Source organism: Myxine glutinosa, chromosome 12 (genome assembly GCF_964187855.1).
Source record: "Myxine glutinosa chromosome 12, kmMyxGlut1.1, whole genome shotgun sequence".
Lineage (NCBI taxonomy): Eukaryota > Metazoa > Chordata > Myxini > Myxiniformes > Myxinidae > Myxine > Myxine glutinosa.
Genome location: NC_136272.1, coordinates 81,615,734 through 81,640,009, shown reverse-complemented (window position 1 = coordinate 81,640,009; position 24,276 = coordinate 81,615,734). Strand labels below are relative to the sequence as shown.

Here is a 24,276-nt window from a genome sequence, read left to right as displayed (position 1 = left end):
TGGATATGTGAACGGTTTTGTCATCATGTACAGGATTTGCAAAATTATATCAAACTTTAACAAGGAGCTGATTGATACTCTAGGTCCCCCACCTTTTGGGTGGAATGAGGAATAGATATGTGTAATACTAATACGATAGCTAAATCTTCTACGGTTTTGGAAATATCATGTACACAAGCCAAGTTACCGAGGTGGTTGCCATGGCAACGTAATTCAGCCAATCACAGCTGTGATCTAATCAGGTTGAGATAATGTCATGAAGAATAGATATCTGCAATATGAAAGCTAAATGTTCAGAGGTTTTTTGAAATATAGCGTACACAAAAGTACGTGGACGGATGAACGGTCATGGATGGATGATTGGTCCTTGGTCGGAGCTCCTTTTAATGTCCCCAGTCTCCGACCTTGTCGGCAGGGCGGGGACAATGAAAGCATATCCTGATATTTTTACTCCTTAGATTGTGCCTTGTCGTATAATTTGCCATACGACGGTGGTTTTAGAGTTCCACACTCTTGGCAGAGCATGAGTGTGTTCACAAGTTGTGAACATGCCACTCCGGTGAAGGGTGCAGAAATTTCCACTTAGCAGCTGTGGCAATCAAACTCACACCAGAGATGGCAATACAAAGTTAGAACCACAAACCCACACACAGTGCCTTCCTTGTTAGAAGCCCACCTTGAATTTCAGAGAAAACTATATACAGTGCATTCAGAAAGTATTCAGACCCCTTCACGTTTTTCACATTTTGTTATGTTGCAGCCTTATGCTGAAATCGTTTGAATTCATTTTTTCCCTCATCAATCTACACTCAATACCGCATAAGAAAAAGAAACAACAGGATTTTAGAAAGTTTTGCAAATTTATTAAAAAGAAAAAACTGAAATATCACATTGACATAAGTATTCAGACCCTTTGCTATGACACTTGACATTTAGCTCAGGTGCCTCCCATTTCTCTTGATCATCTTAGAGATGTTTCTACACTTTGATTGGAGTCCACCTGTGGTAAATTAAATTGATTGGACATGATTTGGAAAGGCACACACCTGTCCATATAAGGTCTCACAGCTGACAATGCATATCGGAGCAAAAACCAAGCCATGAGGTCGAAGGAACTGCCTGCAGAGCTCAGAGACAGGATTGTGTCGAGGCACAGATTTGGGGAAGCCTACAAAAAAAATTCTGCTGCATTGAAGGTTCCCAAGAGCACCGTGGCCTCCATGATTCTTAAATGGAAGAAGTTTGGAACAACCAGGACTCTTCCTAGAGCTGGCCGCCCGGCCAAACTGAGCAATCGGGGGAGAAGGGCCTTGGTAAGAGAGGTGACCAAGAACCCGATGGTCACTCTGGCTGAGCTCCAGAGATCCTGTGTGGAGATGGGAGAAACTTCCAGAAGGACAACCATCACTGCAACACTCCACCGATCTGGGCGTTTTATGGCAGAGTGGCCAGATGGAAGCCTCTCCTCAGTGAAAGACACATGAAAGCCCGCTTGGAGTTTGCAAAAAAGCACCTAAAGGACTCTCAGACTGTGAGAAACAAGATTCTGTGGTCTGATGAAACCAACATTAAACTGTTTGGCCTCAATTCTAAGCGTCATGTCTGGACGAAACCAGGCACTGCTCATCACCTGCCCAATACCATCCCAACGGTGAAGCATGGTGGTGGCAGCATCATGCTGTGGGGGTGTTTTTCAGCAGCAGTGACTGGGGGACTGTTCTGGGTTGAGGGAACAATGAACGGAGCAATGTACATAGATATCCTTCATGAAAACCTGAAACAGAGTGCTCAGGACATCAGACTGGGCCGAAAGTTCACCTTCCAACAGGACAATGACCGCAAGCACATAGCCAAGACAACGCAGGAGTGGCTTAGGGACAACTCTGTGAAGGTCCTTGAGTGGCCCAGCCAGAGCCTTGACTTGAACCCAATCGAACATCTCTGGAGAGACCTGAAAATGGCTGTCCACTGACGGTCCCCATCCAACCTGACAGAGCTTGAGAGGATCTGCAGAGAAGAATGGCAGAAAATCTGCAAATCCAGGTGTGCAATGTTTGTCAAGGCATACCCAAGAAGACTTGAGGCTGTAATCGCTGCCAAAAGTGATTCAACTAAGTACTGAGTTCAACAACAACAACAACAACAACAACATGCATTTTAAAGGCCATTTTCCCTGCTAGAGCGGGGGTTAGCCTTGCGGTCCCCATGACAATCTTCTCCATTTTGCCCTATTTTCTGCATCTCTCCTTGTTAACCCCCATGCCCGCATTTCTTCTTCCACCATCTTTAGCCAAGTCTTTCTCGGTCTTCCCCGTCCTCTGCTTCCTTCTACATTCATTTCCATCACTCTTCTCAACCAGTCACTTTCATCCTTCCTCAACACATGACCAAACCATCTCAACCTGTTCCTCTTCACAGCATCAATCACAGGCTCGATTCCCATCATCTTTCGCAATTCATCATTTGTCTTCCTCTCTCTCAACGATACTCCGCACATCCGTCGAACCATTCGCAGTTCCACCCTTTCCAACTGTTACGTGGTCCCCTCGGTGAATACCTGGTCTCGGTGACCCCCGGACCGTGAGAGGAACTTCGCCAGAAAGCTGTATTAAATATGCGCTTTCGCCACGCAATCCATATGAATTTCACCCCAGAGACAACTGACGTTCAAGGATATATTTCAATGGGAATGACCATACAATTGCAATGACACAACCACGGAGATTTTCCCCGAGCAATCAACCATATACAACCATCAACAATTCCCAATTCACAAGCACTTTCCTATGAGTAAGATGGCCATCTTATATACGTGTGTCCCGGTGAGTACTCACGACACCCTTTTGGTCTCGGTCCCGCACAATGTCTCTGGGCCCCTCCTGACCAAGATGATGGTCGCCGTCACCGCACTCGGGCGGTAGAACGAACCCCGGGTGGACGTGTTTCCACCGGGCAGGTATCGTACCAGGCACCGTGGCTGCAGCCCCTCGTGGCCACGCGAAGCGGATACGGTAAAGCAAGCCAAACCCCACGCCGCTTGCAAGGCGCGTTAGGCCCCAACGTGCGACCCGCACGCGTCTGTTTGGACGGTGCCGCGAACGAGGCCAGGCGCGGGGTCGATGCACGGCCCCACGTCAACTTGCCGTCTCCACCGGGCAGGTACACGTCCAGGTAATTCCTCTCGCCAGACAGGCTTCGGATCGGAACGCCGCGTTTCCCCGCAGCGCAAGGTCGATCCCACCTTTTGTCGGAGCGGGGCGAGGAAGAATAATACTCGTCCTTTTTTCCTCGTGTCTTTTCCTCTTCCGTTTCCGGTCACTTCCGTTTCCGGCCACTCCCTCAGAAGGGCTCCTGACCCTCCAACCACAACAACTACACAACAACTTAATATACTACACACGGATAAGCAAAGACCTGAATGGTAATTCACATACATTCACATAAATATGTAACACTCCCCCCCTTCAAGAAAGAAAGTTTGAACCCAGCGAAAACTTTCTTTGCCGGCCAATTTGGGGAAACAAACCAGATAACTCAACCCCCCCCCACATCATCAGTTGCCCCCGGGCACAGTTATCACTTAAAAATAAAGCAACCAAAATTTCACCACAACCCCTCCAGATTACTCACTCTGGACTAAGCACCAGCAACGACATTGTCCCTGCCAAATCAAACTCCATCTCCTGACCCTCTGACTTTGACCGCCAGTTTCTTGTGAATGAAGGTTAAGGGGTTGATCAAAGATCCAAAGTTAAGCAACTCGATAGCACTTTTCTGGGAGGCCAAGCCGAGTATTCACTACATGGATGCCTTTAGGAACGCGGAGTTCACGGTTAGTCCGTGCAGGAAAGTTCTCTACATGGGCGCCTTGAGGAACGTGGAGTTCACGGTTAGTCCGTGCATGAAAGTTCACTACATGGACGCCTTTAGGAACGGCGTTCACGGTTAATTCGTGTAGGAATCTTGGCTCGGCGGCTCCGCCGCCTTCAGTGCTTCAACTTCTCAGAACTTCCCTAATAATTAGGGTGGGACCACTGGTCCCTGTAGTCCCATGAATAGCGGTCTCCTTCTCGGCCACTACTTTGCCAATCCTTCCTTCGGGAGCGGCCGTAACTCAGGGAGCCTCCATAATAATATTGATTGTGGCCACCACCAAAACTACCGCCCAGTTGTCCTCTCCTGTAGACCTCTCGACGCCTACGAAATGCCTTCCCTACTGTTATGGTCCGACCCTCCAAATCCTTGCCATTCCAATTCTTCTCTGCCTCTCTGGCGTCTTTTGTGCTGGCAAACGTGACAAAGCCGAACCCTCTTGACTGTTGCGTTTCCCAGTCTCTTACCAACCGCACTTCCACCAGCGGCCCATATCTGTTGAAGACAGAGGTCAGAACTTCTTCCTCTGTTTTGAAGTTCAGTCCCCCTACAAATAACTTGGCACTTTTGTCGCCATCCCGAGCTGGTGTGGTGTTATTTTCCCTGCTGGGCTCTTTACCAACCCTCAGGTTACCATAAACTTGACCCCCGGCCAAATCATTCCCGATAACCACAGATACACCCTCTACAGGAAGCGTGGCTTGTAAACCGACGGTGACCGGTCCTGACACCAAATCGGACTCCAAATGGATGACATGAAGGGGAGCACTAACACCGCCCCCGATCCCCTGTAAACGAACACTATCCCCCGTTGCCGTCTCCTCGGACCATGGCAAAATGCCTTCAAGCATTAAAGATTGATGGGCCCCTGTGTCCCTCAATATCCTAACCGGTCTCCGGTTAGTCGAGGCTCCATCCAGTGACACAAACCCCTCTGAAAAAAATGGTTGGTAACCCTTTTGATGGCGATTTCTTACGCTAGCCATCGCATTCGGAGTTGTAATAGTCGGACTCCGCTCTGGGTTGTCCCTTTTCATGAGGTAACAACTGGACATCAAGTGTCCAGGTTTCTTGCAAAACGCGCAAGTAGGCCCGGAGGAAAAACTCGGGGTCTGCCTCGGGCCCCCCGAACTATAAGTTTGTCTTGGGCCCGCATCCCTCTGATTTCGAACCGGTGGGGTATCATAGTTGTCCCCATAATCATCTCGAGGCCGCCGCCATGTATGGTCGTTCTCCGCACCTGCTGTTCCCCACCTCCCCTGCGGAGATCTAGGCGAGGAGTTAGGTTCGTGGACCCCTATTCGGTGGGTTAAGGCATAATCATCTGCCATGGTGGCTGCGTCCCACAACTTTGGTACCTTCTTTTCCTGCAGGTACACTTTGATGTCCTCGTGGACACACTGCTGGAATTCCTCCACCAGGATCAAGTCCCGCAATGTCTCGAAGTCTTTCCCGACTCCTTTTGACTCACACCACCAATCAAACATGTTTTCTTTCACTCTGGCAAACTCCACATGGGTCTCACTCTCCCTCTTCCTGGCATTCCTGAATTTTTGCCTGTAAGCTTCCGGAACCAACTCATAGGCTTTGAGGATGTGCTTCTTCAGTACCTCATAATCTGCACATTGGTCCATTGGTAGCGCCGAATAAATTTCCTGAGCTTTCCCCACCAGCACACTTTGCACGAGTATGGTCCAGGCCTCCTCCGGCCAGTTTAATTGTCGAGCCACTTTCTCAAAGTGTGGAAAAAATTTCGCGACTTCCTTTTCACTGAACGGTGGAACCAGCCTCACATGTCTGCCCACATCCCAGGTTTTCTGGTTAGGTGTCGACCCCGTCAGCAAGGGTGGTGCCTCTCCCCGTTCTCTCATTAACTCCAGCTCCTTGAATTTGATTTCTTGCTGAAGCTCCATGTCACGTTCCTTTAATTCCCTTTCCGCTTTTCTCTCCTCTGCTTCGAGGTCCCTTGCAGCTCTCCTCTCCTCTGCTTTTCTCCCTTCTAACCTTTCCTGGAGTTCTCGTTCCACTCTCCTTTCCTCTGCTTGTTTCTCTTCTCTCCTCGCTTCTGCTTTCCTTTCTTCTTCTGCTAACCTTTCCTGGAGTTCTCGTTCCACTCTCCTTTCCTCTGCTTGTTTCTCTTCTCTCCTCGCTTCTGCTTTCCTTTCTTCTTCTGCTCTTTCCTTTTCTGCTTTCCTTTCTTCTTCTGCTCTTTCCTTTTCTGCTTTCCTTTCTTCTTCTTTTAACCTTTCCTGGAGTTCTCGTTCCACTCTCCTTTCCTCTGCTTGTTTCTCTTCTCTCCTCTCTTCTGCTTTCCTTTCTTCTTCTTTGATCCGTTCCTGGCTCCGTAATTGCAACTCCAGTTTCCGGAGCTCAACGTCTTCTGGTTCTTCGGGTAGCCACTCCCAGGCTAACTCGTCCCATGTTCCTAATCCCACCATAGATTGTATCACCGTGGCCTGCAACTCTGCCTTCCTCAAATTAGTTCGGACCTCCAAGTTAAAATGTTTGGCCAATTTCAAGAGGTCCGACTTTAGCAACGCTCGGAACTGTGCCTCACTCGGGGTTACCCCAAAGTTCTGTGCCACAAACGCCATGGTGCCTATCGTTAACACCTGTTAACCTTCACCCAAGACTTTACCCCAATTTCTCAAAAAATTTTTTTACCAATTAATAATTAATTAATAAATTTTAATTAATAAAAAAAAAATTATTATTTTATTATTTTATACAATTTTACATCCCGGACGTAGACCCAATTGCGAAACCGCAAATCGTAATTTGGACGAGCCCCAATTCTGTTACGTGGTCCCCTCGGTGAATACCTGGTCTCGGTGACCCCCGGACCGTGAGAGGAACTTCGCCAGAAAGCTGTATTAAATATGCGCTTTCGCCACGCAATCCATATGAATTTCACCCCAGAGACAACTGACGTTCAAGGATATATTTCAATGGGAATGACCATACAATTGCAATGACACAACCACGGAGATTTTCCCCGAGCAATCAACCATATACAACCATCAACAATTCCCAATTCACAAGCACTTTCCTATGAGTAAGATGGCCATCTTATATACGTGTGTCCCGGTGAGTACTCACGACACCCTTTTGGTCTCGGTCCCGCACAATGTCTCTGGGCCCCTCCTGACCAAGATGATGGTCGCCGTCACCGCACTCGGGCGGTAGAACGAACCCCGGGTGGACGTGTTTCCACCGGGCAGGTATCGTACCAGGCACCGTGGCTGCAGCCCCTCGTGGCCACGCGAAGCGGATACGGTAAAGCAAGCCAAACCCCACGCCGCTTGCAAGGCGCGTTAGGCCCCAACGTGCGACCCGCACGCGTCTGTTTGGACGGTGCCGCGAACGAGGCCAGGCGCGGGGTCGATGCACGGCCCCACGTCAACTTGCCGTCTCCACCGGGCAGGTACACGTCCCGGTAATTCCTCTCGCCAGACAGGCTTCGGATCGGAACGCCGCGTTTCCCCGCAGCGCAAGGTCGATCCCACCTTTTGTCGGAGCGGGGCGAGGAAGAATAATACTCGTCCTTTTTTCCTCGTGTCTTTTCCTCTTCCGTTTCCGGTCACTTCCGTTTCCGGCCACTCCCTCAGAAGGGCTCCTGACCCTCCAACCACAACAACTACACAACAACTTAATATACTACACACGGATAAGCAAAGACCTGAATGGTAATTCACATACATTCACATAAATATGTAACACCAACCTTCGTTGCTGCTCTACGTTCATTACCCATGTCTCGCTCCCATAAATCATAACACTTCTCACACATGCAGCATACACCTTTCCCTTCAGCTTCAACGACACTCCCCTCACCATCAGCACGCCACTCAGTTCGCGAAACTCCTTCCATGCACATCTCACTCGAGCAACCGTTGCCGAGTCTGATCCACCTTCTCCATTCAGCATGTCTCCGAGGTAGCAAAATGTTTTCACACCTTCCAGCTTCACGCCGTCTCCAAGATCCAACTCAACATTTCCTCCATCTGCAGCTCCCTCTGTGCACACCTTACATTTGAATGTAGCTGCCACACTGGTTAATGACCCTCTCAGACCACTACATTTTTGATGAACCCACTCAGCGCACATTGTACATTGAATGGAGTTCACTCCGACACCCTTCCTACACACAGCACAGGGCCACTTCCCAGTTCTTTCCACCTCACCACATGCTTTACCACTTGCCATCACCTTTGTCTTTCCGATATTCACCTTCAGACCTTTTGTCTCCATACATTCCTTCCACGTGTTCATCTTTTCCTTCAGTCCATCCATACTTTCCGCAATCAACACCAGATCATCTGCATACAACAACTCCCACGTTAAACCCTCCTTTACGTTCTGAGCCAGCACCTCCATCACAGCTACAAATAGTAGTGGACTTAGTACCGACCCCTGATGCACTCCCACCTTCACCTCAAACTCACCACTGTTCCCGTCCTTCGTCCTTACAGCTGTGCGCGCTCTTTTGTACATTGCCATCACTACTCTGATCAACCATTCCTCCACTCCTAACTTCCTCAATGCCCATGTCAATACTTTGCGTGGTACCCTATCGAATGCTTTCTCCAGATCAACAAACCCAAGAAACAACTTCGTCCTCTTCTCCATGTACTTCTCCTGCAACTGCCTCACAATGAAAAGCGCGTCTGTCGTTCCTCTTCCTGGCATGAATCCAAACTGCATTTCGTCGATCTTCACTTTCTTCCTTATCCTCCTCTCCAACACCCTTTCCAATACCTTCATTCCATGCTCCAATAACTTTATCGCTCGGTACGAGCCACACTCGAGAGGGTCACCTTTCCCCTTGTATAGAGGGACGAGGGTACTCAGTTCCCAATCCACTGGAATGCGGCCTTCTTTCACCACCAGATTACAGATCTCTGTCATTCTCTTCACACCCCAACTTCCTGCTGCCTTCAACATATCTCCCACAACTCACGTCGGCCCTCCCGCTTTTCTACCCTTCATTGCTTTTATCGCTTCCTCAACTTCCTTCTCAGTTATCTTCTCTGCCGGTCCTAAAACTGGGTTACTCTCGATGTTGCCATCCCATTCATTCTCTGTATTCAACAGCATTTCCATATATCTTTTCCATCTTCATTTAATTCCATCTGGGTCGACAACGATTTGTCCCACTTCATCCTTCAAGCAACTCACCCCCAACACATCACACCTCTCTTTCGCTATCTGCTTTGCAATCCTGAATACTGCTTTCTGACCATCTTCCGAATCCAAGCGTTCTCCGAACATTTTCCTACATGCCTCCTGCGCCTTTGCTACCTCTTTATTTGCAGCCTTCCTGGCTGCCTTATAACTTTCATGCTCTGCTGTTTCTGCTCCCGTACCCTTCGCCTTCTGCCACTCCTTGAACTTCTTCCTCTTCTCGTCAATCCTCTTTCCAACTTCATCATCCCACCACCATGTTTCCGAGTGCCTCGGTGGTCCTTTTGTCCATCCACATACCTCACCATCGGCTCCCAACAGACTAGCTTTCATCGACATCCAACCACTTTCAAGCTCAACCACATCATCCTCGACCCTACTCAGCCTCTCTTTTAATGCCTCCCTTACTGTCACCTCTTTCAACCTCCACACCTTCATTCTCGGTTGGTACTTCATCCGCCGAGCTCTCCTCGCACCTTTCACCCATACGTCGCAGACAACCAAGTGGTGCTGTGAAACAGCCTCCTCCCCCGGGATCACCTTTGTGTCCCGGAGGTGCCCCCTATCTCGCCTACGCACCATCAGGTAGTCAACGGTTGTCGTCGACCCACCTGACGTGTATGTAACAAGCTTATTATCCTCTTTCTGGAACTGAGTATTACAAATCAACAAATCAGCTCCATCAGCAAACTCTAAAATCCTTTCACCTTCTCCATTTCTCACACCATATCCGTAACCCCCATGAACTCCGTCAAAACCATCCATACTCCTTCCCACATGTCCATTTAGGTCTCCTCCTACCACAACAACTTCCTCATCTTTCACGTTTTCCATCAGCTTCTCTATCGCATACCAGAACTTGTCCTTTTCTTCATCGCTTCGACCAACCTGCGGAGCATATCCCGAGATGACGTTCACCAAGAGCTTTCCAATCATCATTTTCACCATCATCAACCTATCACTCACTCTCGTCACACTCACCACACTGTCTACAAACTCCTCAGAAAACAGGACACTAACACCATTCACGCCCTCCAGGCACCCTTGCCACACAAACTTGTATTTCTGTCCCTGCCTACCCTTCACCATTGTCACACCACTTCCCTTCCATCTCGTCTCTTGCACACAACATATGTCCACTCTTCTTCTGACCAATACTTCCTCTACTTCTCCTGATCTCCCTGTCATTGTCCCTACATTCCATGTCCCAATCCTCAGAAACCGATCTCCACTTCGGGCTGTACCCTGCCCATATGTCGTTGTCATTGTCATGGTTCCCTTTTTGAGGCAATGTTTTTTTTTTTATGACCGGATGCCCTTGCTGACGCCAACCCTCTTAGTCGTCTCTTACGACACGCAGGGATACGGTGTACCTATTCTTATCCAGGGTACACACCGGGAAACGTTTAAAACATGGAAATTCTGGGGGGTGGGGGGGGGGGGGCGTCAAGGGAAAGATAAAATGAAAATAAACCCCTTCAGCCGGCACTTAGTTTGGCGTCCCAAAGAGTACTTTCAGGAGCTTGGCGGCTGTTGAAACTGGGGTAGCCACTCATGCGGGAAGTGGTCCAAAATGGCGGTGTCGAACACCGCGCGTCGAAGACACAACAAGCGTGAGGCGAGCAGATTAGACGGCCTCCTTTCGATTCTCTACCGTCAAGCCCAATGCGGCCTTCAGCTTCCAAGAGCCCAGCAGTTGTCCAAAACCTCGTGTGGGTTAATCGAGATCAACGTTCGTATCTTTCAACGTTCAACGTTCAACATACACATTCAACGTTCAACGTTCAAGTCTACTACTAAGTACTGAGTTCAGGATATGAATACTTATGTCAATGTGATATTTAAGTTTTTTCTTTTTAATAAATTTGCAAAACTTTCTAAAATCCTGTTTTCTCTTTGTCATTATGGGGTATTGAGTGTAGATTGATGAGGGAAAAAATGAATTTAAACGATTTCTGCATGAGGCTGCAACATAACAAAATGTGAAAAAAGTGAAGGGGTCTGAATACTTTCTGAGTGCACTGTATATTAACGAACATAACACTTTGGAACATAAAATAAACTGATTGGTAACAAAATTCTAGAAACTAGTCAAAAATGAAAAAAGCATGATATTTTCACCTAAAGTTGCATTGGTACTTTTATTCAGAGTGCAATTTCAACACAACTATGGTATGACGTTATTATGGAATTGCTCTTAATCGATACACTTATTGACAGGGTAAATGCACCTCTGCCCCATTTTGTCTACCGGTAGTTTTTCTCTCTTGCCCTATTTTAAGACCTGGACCCTATTTTAAGACCTATTTAAGACCCCCTTCACCAGATGAGGCCTTGAACGGAAGAAACTGTTGGTACAACCCAATGGTTCCGTGCCGAATGCCATTAACGCCAAAAAGGTGGAAGCCGAAATTGTACTTTGATGGGCCCATACGTCGATGGCCCCTGTCTTCAATCCTTTCCTGAATTCCTCAAGTGGCAAAAACGCTGGAAGACCAGGAACACTGAAGTACTAAAAGGATTTTTGGGAGCATGTTGATGTGGAGGACGTGCTCAGGGGCGACGGGACGGTTATCCTGCGGAGCAGCGGCTGAAGTCCAGCAAAATGTTAAAGTTCAACTACTGTGTTAATCTTCTGTGGGCCCGTGTAACCCAGAGAAGAAAGGGTAAAACAACAGTTTACACCTTTACTGTGGCGTATGCGCGCATACTTGAGCGTAGCACTTTGTGGGTTGTAAGTTCAATTAGCAAAGCTTTATTAAGAGTAAAGTATTTGCACTTTTTAGTTTTTACTGTGTTGAAGACTAATCCATCATTGTTGCCAACTTTTAATTAGTGTTGTTTGTAACAACAGCATACTCATCATTCCCTTTTTCTCTTTATGTGTCTCTCATCAAGCTATTTGTTGTCAAAGTGCTGCTCAGCCGACACTGCAACCCACACAACATTAGCACCCGCCACAACATTTGCAACCGCCACAACATTAGCAACAGCTGTGGTCCCTGTGTAACGACCCTCTTACTCTACCAACAGCCAAATGACGAGCTTAGAACCTGAGAAGTTCTTCACCTATGATAGGGAAACGTGCTCACAGAAGGGTTATGGGTAAAAGGTCCGCGCATTGGTAATGGCCGTCCATGGTCTCCGTAACATTGTTTTGTACAAGTAATATGTAGATGGCCCTTTAATGAACACTGCACACGTAACAACCAGAAGCTAAGCCTCCCTCGTTTCTGTTTGCGTATGTAGTATGTCCTTTGACCCTCTATATGGGTTTATTTTGTGTAAACCTTTATCCTTTGTGTAAACTATCCCAACATTTTACCAGTGAACCTCTAAAGGTGGTTCTTCCTGGTGCTGGCTAAGCGGTTAGGGTACTGGCTTGGGATCCTAGGATCCTGGGTTTGAATCCCGGTCGATCGCTGAATTAACACCAGGGAGGTTGACTCAGCCTGTCATCCTTCCGAGGTCGGCAAATTGAGTACCTGCTCATTGGTAATTCCCTATAAGTCGCAAGAGCCTCCAGTCGCTGGCCTCCAAAGCCAGTCGCCGACTGGGCATCCTCCGTCGTGCGAAGTCCTTCCTTGGCACACCCGAGCTCCTCACCACATACAAGGCTTTCATCTGCAGCTCAATGGAATACTGCTCTCCCCTCTGGGCTGGTGCTCCTGCCTCACACCGAGCTCGTCTTCACGCTGTTGAAACCAAAGCGTTCAGAATCATTGGAATCTCCCGCGATGATGCTATCTCCGAGGACCTTTCACTTAATCACCGCAGGCAGGTTGGTGGTCTTTCCGTCTTCTACCGACTCCTCTCCGGCCTTGCTCCCCCAGCTCTCTCTGGGCTCTGTCCCCCAAATATTCCTGCAGGTCGCAGAAGATCTGCCTGCAACCCTCTTATGGTTAAACTGCCAAAATCAAGACTCTCTGCTCACCTTCACTCCTTCATTCCTCTTTTCTCCCGCCTCTGTAACAAACTCCCTCACTCTCTTCAATCCCACTCCTCCCTCCAGGTCTTTAAAACGGCTGTTCACCACCATCTCTTATCTTCCCCAATCCAAAACCTTGATCTTTTCTACCCCCGCTAATTTCACCCAAAATCCACTTTTTTGAGGTGACTTTTGTCTTCTTTCCTGGAAGTCCTTGGTGTCCTTGCGTTTTATGCCTATCCTGCCTCCCCCCAGGCCCTCTGCCTCCCACACATCTCCCGATGTCCCTGCCCTCAAATGTTGTGTTTGTGTGCTTCCTCCCCTTCTCTCCCCATCTTGTCGACCGCTCCCATTTTTATATACTTTGTTTACTTGTTTGTTTGATTTGTTTGTTTGATAAATGTTAGCTCTTTCACGAGCCTCGACTTCGTATACAAAAAAAGAAAAGAAAAAAAAGAGGTGACCAAAAGGGTTGGCAGCAGGAAGGGCATCCGGCCATAAAACATTGCTTCAAAAAAGGGGACACGGTGCCCCAAAAAGGCCAACCCCTGCTCTGTGGGGAAAAAAATGGCCTCTAAAGGTGGTTTCCTATTTTAAGACCTGCTTGCTTCAAAGGACAAACTGTTTTGTATCATATTGTGACCCCAAATTGGAAATTTTAATTTCCTGTGCCGCTTCATTTGTCCTTCCTGTCTACAGTCTTTGTCGTATATGTGACAAGTGAAAGATGATCGATGGGTCTTAAACATTGCAGGAAAATAAAGTTCGGGTACGTTCATATACACAAGCACCAAATATAATGACCAAAGCCTCAAATGTGCAAGTTCACTAATAATTTTGATTGAAAAAATAGTATTTCATAATCCCAGATTACCCCCTTCTCTTTATTCTTCTTAAGATTTACTTCACAGGGTTTTCTCCAGATGTCACTCAGCTCATGTGTATGGTGGGGAGGGGGGGGGGGGTATGGGAGGAGAGGACACCATCAAGGGCCACTGATGGTTTCCACTCATAGACGAAATTAGGCAAGTTGCAAATCAAAGCTCAATACCAGACAGTGTCAAAATGGTGGAAGAAGAAATGCAGGCAAGGGGGTTAACAAGGGGAGATGCAGAAAATAGGACAAAATGGAGAAGATTGTCATGGGGACCGCAAGGCTAACCCCCACTCTTGCAGGGAAAATGGCCTTAAAATGCCTGTTGTTTGTTGTTGTCAAAGGTTCAAGAGATATCCAAAAACATGATCCGAACCGATTGATTGTGGTGGCAATAAAAGTCTCCATAGATTAGCAAGAGCCAACAGGGGTGAATGGAGAAAAGTTATGGCCAGTTAGAACACAAAGACAATAATAGGTTTATGCAGAGACATACAAGAAGTCAAATGTTCTCGATGGGGTTGGAGGGGACAAGTGCAGAGCAGAGTTGTAGGGAAGGTAGGAACAAATGTACACACAAACACCTCTAACAGTATGGGAATCAGGCCTGTCTTAGCAGAATTGACCATAACGAGGAAGACATATAGAAGAGTCTGCGACATCTTGCAAAATAATTTTTTCCCATGACACATACAATATTCCGTGAGGATTAGCTGCCAGAGATCTGTGAAATTAGAGTACAGACCTCTGATATTGGTGGACCATGGTGTTGGAAGCACACGCAGGAGGAAAGTGATGAAGCAGAGCAAGGACGAGGTGAGCAGGGACAGTGTTTCAGATATGAGGTGGCACTCAACACTGGTCTAGTCACATTTCTGTAAACCCAGATCATCAATGCAGAGTCAATAATCGTCTCAAAGTGTGACTGAAAGTTGACGCAAGTCTTTCTGCATGGCTGTCTGTGAACAGGATATCTCAAAAGGTTATGAACGGATTTGGACGACATTAGGTGGACACGTTGGGTGTTTGACAAGGATGAATTGATTAGATTTTGTTGAAGGTCCGAATTCGGATTCACCATTGAGACTGATATTTAGCAGCCTATCTCAAAAAGCTGTGGACGGATTATAACAAAACTTGGTGTATGCGTTCAGTAGGTGACAAGAACAAGCGTTACGCCTAGGTCCCCCGTCGGTGAAGTGATGCGAGTTGACAAAGTGGAAGACGCGAGGCGGCCATCTTGGATTTTGACATGGCGAGCCAATTTTCAATAGCGTTCTCCCTTATGCGTAGATACACCCACACACCAGATTAGAAGTTGGTACTTCGCTTATTTTTCAAGATATTCCGCTCACAATGTTCAGACATACATGGCGGCGGCCATCTTGGATTTTGACGTGGCGACCCAATTTTCAATAGCGTTCTTCCTTGTGCCTAGATACACCCACACAACAGATTAGAAGTTGGTACTTCGCTTATTTTTCAAGATATTCATCCCACAAGGTTCAGACATACATGGCGGCGGCCATCTTGGATTTTGACGTGGCGACCCAATTTTAAACAGCGTTCTTGCTTGTGCATAGATACACCCACACACCAGATTAGAAGTTGGGACTTCGCTTATTTTTCAAGATACTTCGCTCACAAGGTTGACATATATATGGTGGCGGCCATCTTGGATTTTGACGTGGCGACCAAATTTTCAATCGCGTTCTTCTTTATGCCGAGATACACCAACACACCAAATTAGAAGTTGGTACTTCCATTATTTTTCAGGATATTCATTTTTATTTTTTATTTTTTGTATACAGAGTCGAGGCTCGTGAAAGAGCTAACATTTATCAAACAAACAAATCAAACAAACAAGCAAACAAAGTATATAAAAAGGGGAGCGGTCGACAAGATGGGGAGAGAAGGGGAGGAAGCACACAAACACAACATTTGAGAGCAGGGACATCGGGAGATGTGTGGGAGGGAGAGGGCCTGGGGGGAGGCAGGACAGGTATAAAACGCAAGGACACCAAGGACTTCCAGGAAAGAAGACAAAAGTCACCTCAAAAAAGTGGATTTGGGGTGAAATTAGCGGGGGTAGAAAAGATCAAGGTTTTGGATTGGGGATGATAAGAGATGGTGGTGAACAGCCGTTTTAAAGACCTGGAGGGAGGAGTGGGATTGAAGAGAGTGAGGGAGTTTGTTCTAGAGGTGGGAGAAAAGAGGAATGAAGGAGTGAAGGTGAGCAGAGAGTCTTGATTTTGGCAGTTTCACCATAAGAGGGTTGCAGGCAGATCTTGTGCGACCTGCAGGAATATTTGGGGGCAGAGCCCAGAGAGAGCTGGGGGAGCAAGGCCGGAGAGGAGTCGGTAGAAGACGGAAAGACCACCAACCTGCCTGCGGTGAGTAAGTGAAAGGCCCTCGGAGATAGCGTCATCGCGGGAGATTCCAATGATTCTGAACGCTTTGGTTTCAACAGCGTGAAGACGAGCTAGGTGTGAGGCAGGAGCACCAGCCCAGAGGGGAGAGCAGTATTCCATTGAGCTGCAGATGAAAGCCTTGTATGTGGTGAGAAGCTCAGGTGTGCCAAGGAAGGACTTTGCACGACGGAGGATGCCCAGTCGGCGACTGGCTTTGGAGGCCAGCTTGGAAATGTGGTTTTGCCAGGAAAGATCATGGCAGATAGTGAGACCCAAAAGCTTGAGTGACAGAACTTCTTGGAGAGGATTATTCAGAAAGTAGATGTGAGGGTTGTCCAGTCGGTCTTTTCGGAGAGACATCGTAAGAGTGTGAGATTTGTCAGGATTGAAAGACATGTTCCACTTGTTTGCCCAGTCTGTGATTTTGTCCAGGTCTGCAGAGAGTGAGGAGGCTGCAGACGGTCGATCTGAGGGATGAGGAATGGAGCGGCAGAGAGTGGAGTCATCAGCAAAGAGATAGAGGGGATTTTCAAGAGAGTCAGAGAGATCATTGATGAAGACTAGAAAAAGCACAGGGCCCAGAACACTGCCTTGGGGAACTCCAGCCTGAACAGGAAGAGGAGATGAGAGAAACCTATACAGGGCCACACGTTGACTACGACGAGAGAGGAAGTCCGCCAGCCATGCGTGGAGATTTCCATGGATACCAAATACAAAGGAGGAGAGTTTGGTGAGCAGAGCGGGGTGCCAGACCGTATCGAAGGCACGTGATATGTCGAGGGAGACAGCTCTAATTTTCTGTTTGGCAGTGAGGACCTCCATCCATTGTTGAGAGAGCAGAAGCAGCATGTCCAGAGTAGAGTGACCTGGTCTGAAACCAAATTGATGATCAGAGATCAAGCCATTGGAGAAGAGGAAAGATTTCATATCCGAAGCAATGATGGATTCCATGACTTTGCTGATAATTGGGAGAAGGCTGATTGGTCTGTAGTTGTTAGGATCTGTTTTTGCACCTTTTTTGTGCAAAGCGGTGATGTTGGCAGATTTCCAAGCAGATGGCAGATGACCTTGAGCAAAAGAGAGGGTGAAGAGAACAGAGAGAGGGAGTGAAAGAGCGGAAGAACAAGATTTTAGGACCCGTGGGCTGATGCCGTCAGGTCCAGTTGCAGAGTCAGAGTCGAGGGTTGAGGGTTGACAGAAACTTTTCCACCTTGTCAGGAGGAAAGGACACAGAGTCCAGGAGCAGCTGGGTACGACTGGGCATGGTGGGTACAGAGAGGGATGGGTTTGGGACACAAGATTTAGAGGCAAACACAGAGTTGAGGCATTCAGCTTTTTCACGTGCGGAGTCAGCTGTGTAGCCGTTTGAGGTAAGGGAGGGGATGGAGAGGGAACAAACACCAGAAACCGATTTGACCAGATGCCACCAGGATTTGGAAGAGGGAGACAGATAAGAGAGTTTGGTCTTGAGAACGGAGATATATTGTTTCCTGGCTCTCCTGAGGGTGGACACACACTTGTTTCGGGCTTTCTGAAAGGAAATGAGATTTCCTTCCGTTGGATTTGCTTTCCAGGAGACGAAGGCAAGTTGTTTCTGGGCAACAGCCTCACCACAAGATTCCGTGTACCATGGACGGGAAGGAAGGGTATGACAACTGAAGACGAGATGGGATAAATCTGTGCATGAGAGAAAGCAATTTACTTTGGAAGAATTCCCAGGATGAGTTGATGTCAGAGGTGGTAGAGATGGGAGACCAGTCCAGATGATTGATGGCTGCTTGAAGACCGTGCCAGTTGGCCTGAGTGAAACGCCAGACTCGTCGACGCTGAGCAGGCTCCCTGAGAATGGTCAGAGAGATGTCCACTTTAACAAGCACATGATCAGATGAGCCAATTGGAGCAGAAGAAGAGCAGCAGACATTTTCAGGGAAGTTAGTCATAACCAAGTCCAGAAGAGAAGATGCTCCGTTGACTGAGATCCGGGTCGGGAAATTGACAGATTGTGTCAGTCCCAGTGAGTCGCAGAAGTCCTTTGCTGAGGAGCCATGGCTGGTGAGAGAGGTACCCACACCCAGCCAACTGGCATGGTGACAATTGAAATCACCACATATGAGGAAGAGAGAGTTCGGATGAGTAGACAGAAGTTGGTCCATATTATCAGACAGCGAGATGTAGATGGAGTCATCACTGTTTGGTGGACGGTACAACACACATATGAACAAGAGGTGGGAGCGAAGGGGAAGCCGTAGCCAGAGGTATTCCTGGAGGTGAGGTGGAGAGAGTGCAGTGCAGGGCGAGTGAGGAAGAGAGTTTTTGATAAAGATAGCAACCCCACCTCCAGGACGAGGCTCAGGTCTATCATACCGGAGGAGGGAGTAACCCGGGAGAGATACTAAGGAATCAGAGACACAATGAAGGAGGAAAGTTTCTGTTAAGCAGATCACGTCTGGTTTGACAGAAGCAACCTGTATGGAGAGATCAGTTGAGTTTGAACGAAGGCCCCGGATGTTTGAGGTCCATACCGTTAATGAAGAGGAAGGGGCGAGCATCGGATACAGAACAGGGGGGAGGAGTGGTAGGGTAAGATGTGGAAGAGGTAGGGGGGGCTGTTGAAGGTGTGTCATAGATTTCAGAATAGCTCGGAGAAAGGGAAGGATGGGGCGGACAAAAGGTTTGATGGTGATTGGGTGAGGCACAATGAGGTGTTATTTGAGGAGGGGGAAGAGCGAGGCAGAAGGTTGGGGGAGATGGCGGTGAGAGTTGGAAGGGGGAAGAAGCGGGAAGGACGCTTTGAGGAGGGGGAGCGAGAGGGGGGAAATTGAGAAGAAATGAGGGTGGGGAGATTTGAAGGGGAGGGGCGAGGTGGGAGTTTAGGAGGGAAGGGACAAGGGGAGGGATTTGAAAGGGATTGGATATGGGGGAGATTTGGAGGGCAGGGGTGAGGGGGGAGTCTAGGAGGGGAGGGGCAAGGGGGAGTCTAGGAGGGGAAGGGTGTGGGGGGAGTTTAGGAGAGAAGGGGCAAGGGGGGAGATTTGAAAGGGATGGGTGATGGGGAGGATTAGGAGGGGAGTGGCAAGGGGGAAGATTTGGAGGGGAGGGGTGATGGGGAAGATTTGGAGGGAAGGGGTGAGATTGGATTTTAGAAAGTGTACGATTAATGGGAAACGAACATTTATGGCAAAATGAGTTTCTTGTGACCTTCGAGTCAAAAATACGTTTAAGGACGCTGGAGGGAGGATGGAATGCAGGAGAGTTTAGGGAATGTAGAAAAGAGGCACTGAAAGAGATGGAATTTTTTTTTGGGATGAATAGATTTGGTGAGCAAGTCGAAAGCAGCCTTTTAAAGAAGAATAAGAAAAAGGTGTTATAATATACGACGGAATACAGAACTTGAGAGGAAAGTGTAAACATTTTAAGGTTAATAACAGTGAACGTTAACAATCCAAGATGGCCACCACCATATATATGTCTGAACCTTGTGAGTGAAATATGTCGAAAAATAAGCGAAGTACCAACTTCTAATCTGGTGGGTGGGTGTATCTAGGCACAAGGAAGAACGCTGTTTAAAATTGGGTCGCCACGTCAAAAGGTTCAGACATACATGGCGGCGGCCATCTTGGATTTTGACGTGGCGACTCAATTTTAAACAGCGTTCTTCCTTGTGCCTAGATACATCCACCCACCAGATTAGAAGTTGGTACTTCGCTTATTTTTCGAGATATTTCGCTCACAAGGTTCAGACATATATATGGTGGCGGCCATCTTGGATTTTGATGTGGCGACCCAATTTTCAATAGCGTTCTTCCTTACGCCGAGATACACCCACACACCAAATTAGAAGTTGGTACTTCGCTTATTTTTCAAGATATTAATCTCACAAGGTTCAGACATACATGGCGGCGGCCATCTTGGATTTTGACGTGGCGACCCAATTTTCAATAGCATTCTTCCTTATGCCGAGATACACCCTCACACCAGATTAGAAGTTGGTACTTCGCTTATTTTTGAAGATATTCAGCTCACAAGGTTCAGACATACATGGCATCAGACATACATGGCGGCGGCCATCTTGGATTTTGACGTGGGTTGCACCCACACACCAAATTCGAATGCGGTCCTTCGCTTACGCACGCATGCGTGCCCGCACGCATGCACGCACACATGCACGCCCGCACGGCGGACGGACGGACGGACACACGGACGGAGGGGAAAACCATAGTCCCCCTTTCGCTCCGCTGTGCGACGGGGGACAACAAGCTGTTTCAATTTTGGTTCAGGTCCGGATTCAGATGCAGTCTATCAGTGGGATACAAAACATAAACCGTTCAACCGTTCAGCCTGGTGGAGGTATGCAAACGCTTTACTGAGTGCAGTTCCAGTTGCATGCAATAATCGTTCAGCACATACAACTCATTCACCCTTATGTTTTCATAGGTGATATGAGGCATTCTGAGCAAATTTGAACGTCGGAGACCCCAGTGTGAATAGCATCGAAAAAACACCGATTATATTTTTTAACAATCCATTACAATGCCACATCTGTCAGACCATGAAAGGAATCAAATCATTGCATATCTTCAAGCAGGGTCTCCCATTAGCCATGTTGCAAGGCTATTTAACATAAGGAGAAGGAACTGTTTATGACCTCAGAATATGTTATCAAGCCACTGGATCAACAAGAGATGTGCCAAGAAATGGATGTCCCTATATTACGACTCGAGCTCAGGGCGGATAGATTAGATTGAATCATCGACATGGTTAGTTCCTAACTATCCTGAGTACTACTACACACACACCACTCACTGGACATCGCAGGATAAGTTTCAATTTTTGGGCGTCTTTGATATAGAAATCCATGCTCATCATCGTGTTAATTGTCCAAGACTTGTACAGCGACACATCCAAGCATGCTTGCAGAGGTCAAATCAGCATGTCCGATTGACATGGAAGCAATGGGCAAGTGCTATCTATGTTCAATGATGAATCCAGGTTTCTCCTTGAAAGGCATTACATGGGTCTACAGAAGATGCAATGAGCGATGTGCCCCAGTCTGTGTCCAGGAAGCCGCAAATTTTGGAAATGGAGGAGACGTGATGTCGGGTGGTATTACTGAAATGTTTCGCACCAATTTGATCCATATTTATGGCAATCTGATGGAAGAGCGACATATTATCGAGATATTACAGAAACATGTGTTGCCTACCCTTCAACAACATGGTCCAAGAATCATCATTATGCATGATTATGCTCCTGCCCACAGGGCGATTCAAACAAGGAATGTTCCTGTCAATGTCAACATTCATGTCATGTAATCCTGGCTTGCCATCTCACCAGATTTCAATCCAATTGTACATTCCAGGGATATCCTTATTGTCACATTCGAACCATGGCCAGACAGCCACAGATCCTCGATCATCCGGAACAGGAGCTCATTCGGAAATGGAATGACATTACCCAGACTCATATTTGAGTGCTCATGTGGTCAATGCGATGACAATGCAATGATGTGGCTGCTGCTGGATGTGGTCAGGTCATACCTAATATTGAGATTGCTACTTCCACCTTGGATCTTTATGTGAAAACATTTGCCACAACGCAGCATTACATTAGGGAACAATGAAATTGATACGTTCAACTCCAGAATCCCAATCACATTTCCCCTTTACAAGATGAAACAATAAAGTTACAGGAAAGTTTAACTTCATCAAGTAGAACTAGAAATATAATATAGGCAACTGCAAACAACTGCAGACTAAGAGGACGGTACAACAAACAACAACAACATGCATTATTTAAAGCCATTTTCCCTGCGAGAGCGGGGGTTGTCACAGCAATACCATTTGTCACAATTTGGGGGTAGAGGCGTATCCTACAAGGTAGTGTTGTGAGACTGGTTACATAATACAGTGGAACCTTGACTTACGAGTGCACCAACTTACGAGTTTTCCGAGATACGAGCCGTCGCTCGGGCGGTTTATTGCTTTGAGATGCGAGCCGAGATCTGAGTTACGAGCTTACACCACCCGCCACCAGGTGGGTTCCGGTCACGTGGTTATCTTGCCGTGCAAGTATCTCTGCCGTATATCGCTGCTGTTTTGTTTTCGCATTTTGGTTATTTTGGAGCTTACGCCACCCGCCACCAGGTGGGTTCCGGTCACGTGGTTATCTTGCCGTGCAAGCATCCCTGCCGTATATCGCTGCTGTTTTGTTTTCGCATTTTGATTATTTCGGAGCTTACGCCACCCGCCACCAGGTGGGTTCCGGTCACGTGGTTATCTTGCCGTGCAAGTATCTCTGCCGTATATCGCTGCTGTTTTGTTTTCGCATTTTGGTTATTTTGGAGCTTACGCCACCCGCCACCAGGTGGGTTCCGGTCACGTGGTTATCTTGCCGTGCAAGTATCTCTGCCGTATATCGCTGCTGTTTTGTTTTCGCATTTTGGTTATTTTGGAAAATTTCTTAGTTTTAACCATGGGTCCTAAGAAATTGAGTGCCAAGGGCAGTGCTGAGAAGAAGAAGAGGATGATGTGCTTGGCTATAAAACACGCAATCGTCGAACAACATGAGCGAGGTGTGCGTGTTGTCGACTTGGCGAGGCAGTACGATCGTAGTACTTCTACGATATGTACGATTTTGAAGCAGAAGGAGTCGATAAAGGCTATAACGCCAGCCAAGGGCGTTACGATTATTTCAAAGCTCCGGACCTCTATCCATGAAGAGATGGAGAAGTTGTTGTTTGTGTGGTTGACGGAGAAGCAGCTCGCAGGAGATACCGTGACCGAGAGCATCATCTGTGAGAAGGCCCGAGACATTTACGGGGATTTGGTGCAGCAGACGGCGGGAACATCAACGGACGAGGCATCGGAAGAGTCATTCAAAGCCAGTCGGGGATGGTTTGATAATTTTAAGAAGAGGACCGGCATTCACTCCGTCGTCAGGCATGGTGAGGCAGCAAGCTCGGATGTGAAGGCAGCTGAAGATTTTATTATAACTTTTGCCAAACTGATAGAAGCTGAAGGATACATCCCCCAGCAAATCTTCAACTGTGACGAGACAGGGCTCTTCTGGAAAAAAATGCCGAGGAGGACATATATAACGGCAGAGGAGAAGAGCATGCCAGGCCACAAACCCATGAAGGATAGGTTAACCCTTGCACTGTGCGCGAATGTGAGTGGTGACTGCAAGATTAAGCCGCTACTCGTATATCACTCTGAAAACCCCAGAGCCTTTAAGTCTCATAGGATACTTAAAGAAAAACTGCAGGTTATGTGGAGAGCAAACGCAAAGGCGTGGGTCACCAGGCAGTTCTTTGTGGAGTGGGTAAACCTGGTCATTGGTCCTGCCATCAAGAAGTACCTTTTGGAAAATAACCTACCCCTGCAAGCCCTTCTCGTCCTTGACAATGCTCCCGCACACCCACCAAACCTCGAAGCCGACACCCTTGAAGAATTTAAGTTCATTAAGGTCCTCTACCTTCCAGCCAACACCACCCCTATCCTGCAGCCCATGGACCAGCAGGTGATTTCAAATTTCAAAAAGCTCTTCACCAAGCACCTGTTCCGGCGCTGCTTTGAGGTTACGGAGAGCACAAACCTCACCCTTCGAGAGTTCTGGAAGGATCACTACAATATCGTGACCTGCCTCAGAATTATCGACATGGCCTGGCAGGGTGTTACAAGGAGCACCTTGAACTCTGCATGGAAGAAGCTGTGGCCTGAGGTTGTGTCCGAAAGGGACTTTGAAGGATTCGAACCTGAAGTGTTAGTGGTGGAGGAGATTGTGTCCCTCGGAAAGTCCATGGGCCTGCAAGTGAATGAAGAAGACGTTAACGACCTCGTCGAGAAGCACAACGAGGAACTGACAACGGAGGAATTAAAGAAGCTACAGCAGCAGCAGAAGACGGAGGTTTTGCAGGAAATTAACGCGGAGGAGCCAGAGGCGGAGGTGGTTATCGCTACAAGTGAGATTAAGGAAATGTTGGGAATGTGGGAGAAAATTTCAGAGTT

The 24,276-nt window shown here is 47.6% G+C and overlaps 1 protein-coding gene across 1 annotated transcript in view; it reads right to left on the bottom strand.

The window, feature by feature from the left end:
- The window catches only part of LOC137415953 (contactin-4-like), a 766,344-nt gene that overhangs the window by 509,880 nt on the left and 232,188 nt on the right, over window positions 1–24,276 (bottom strand). The window lies entirely within an intron of this gene.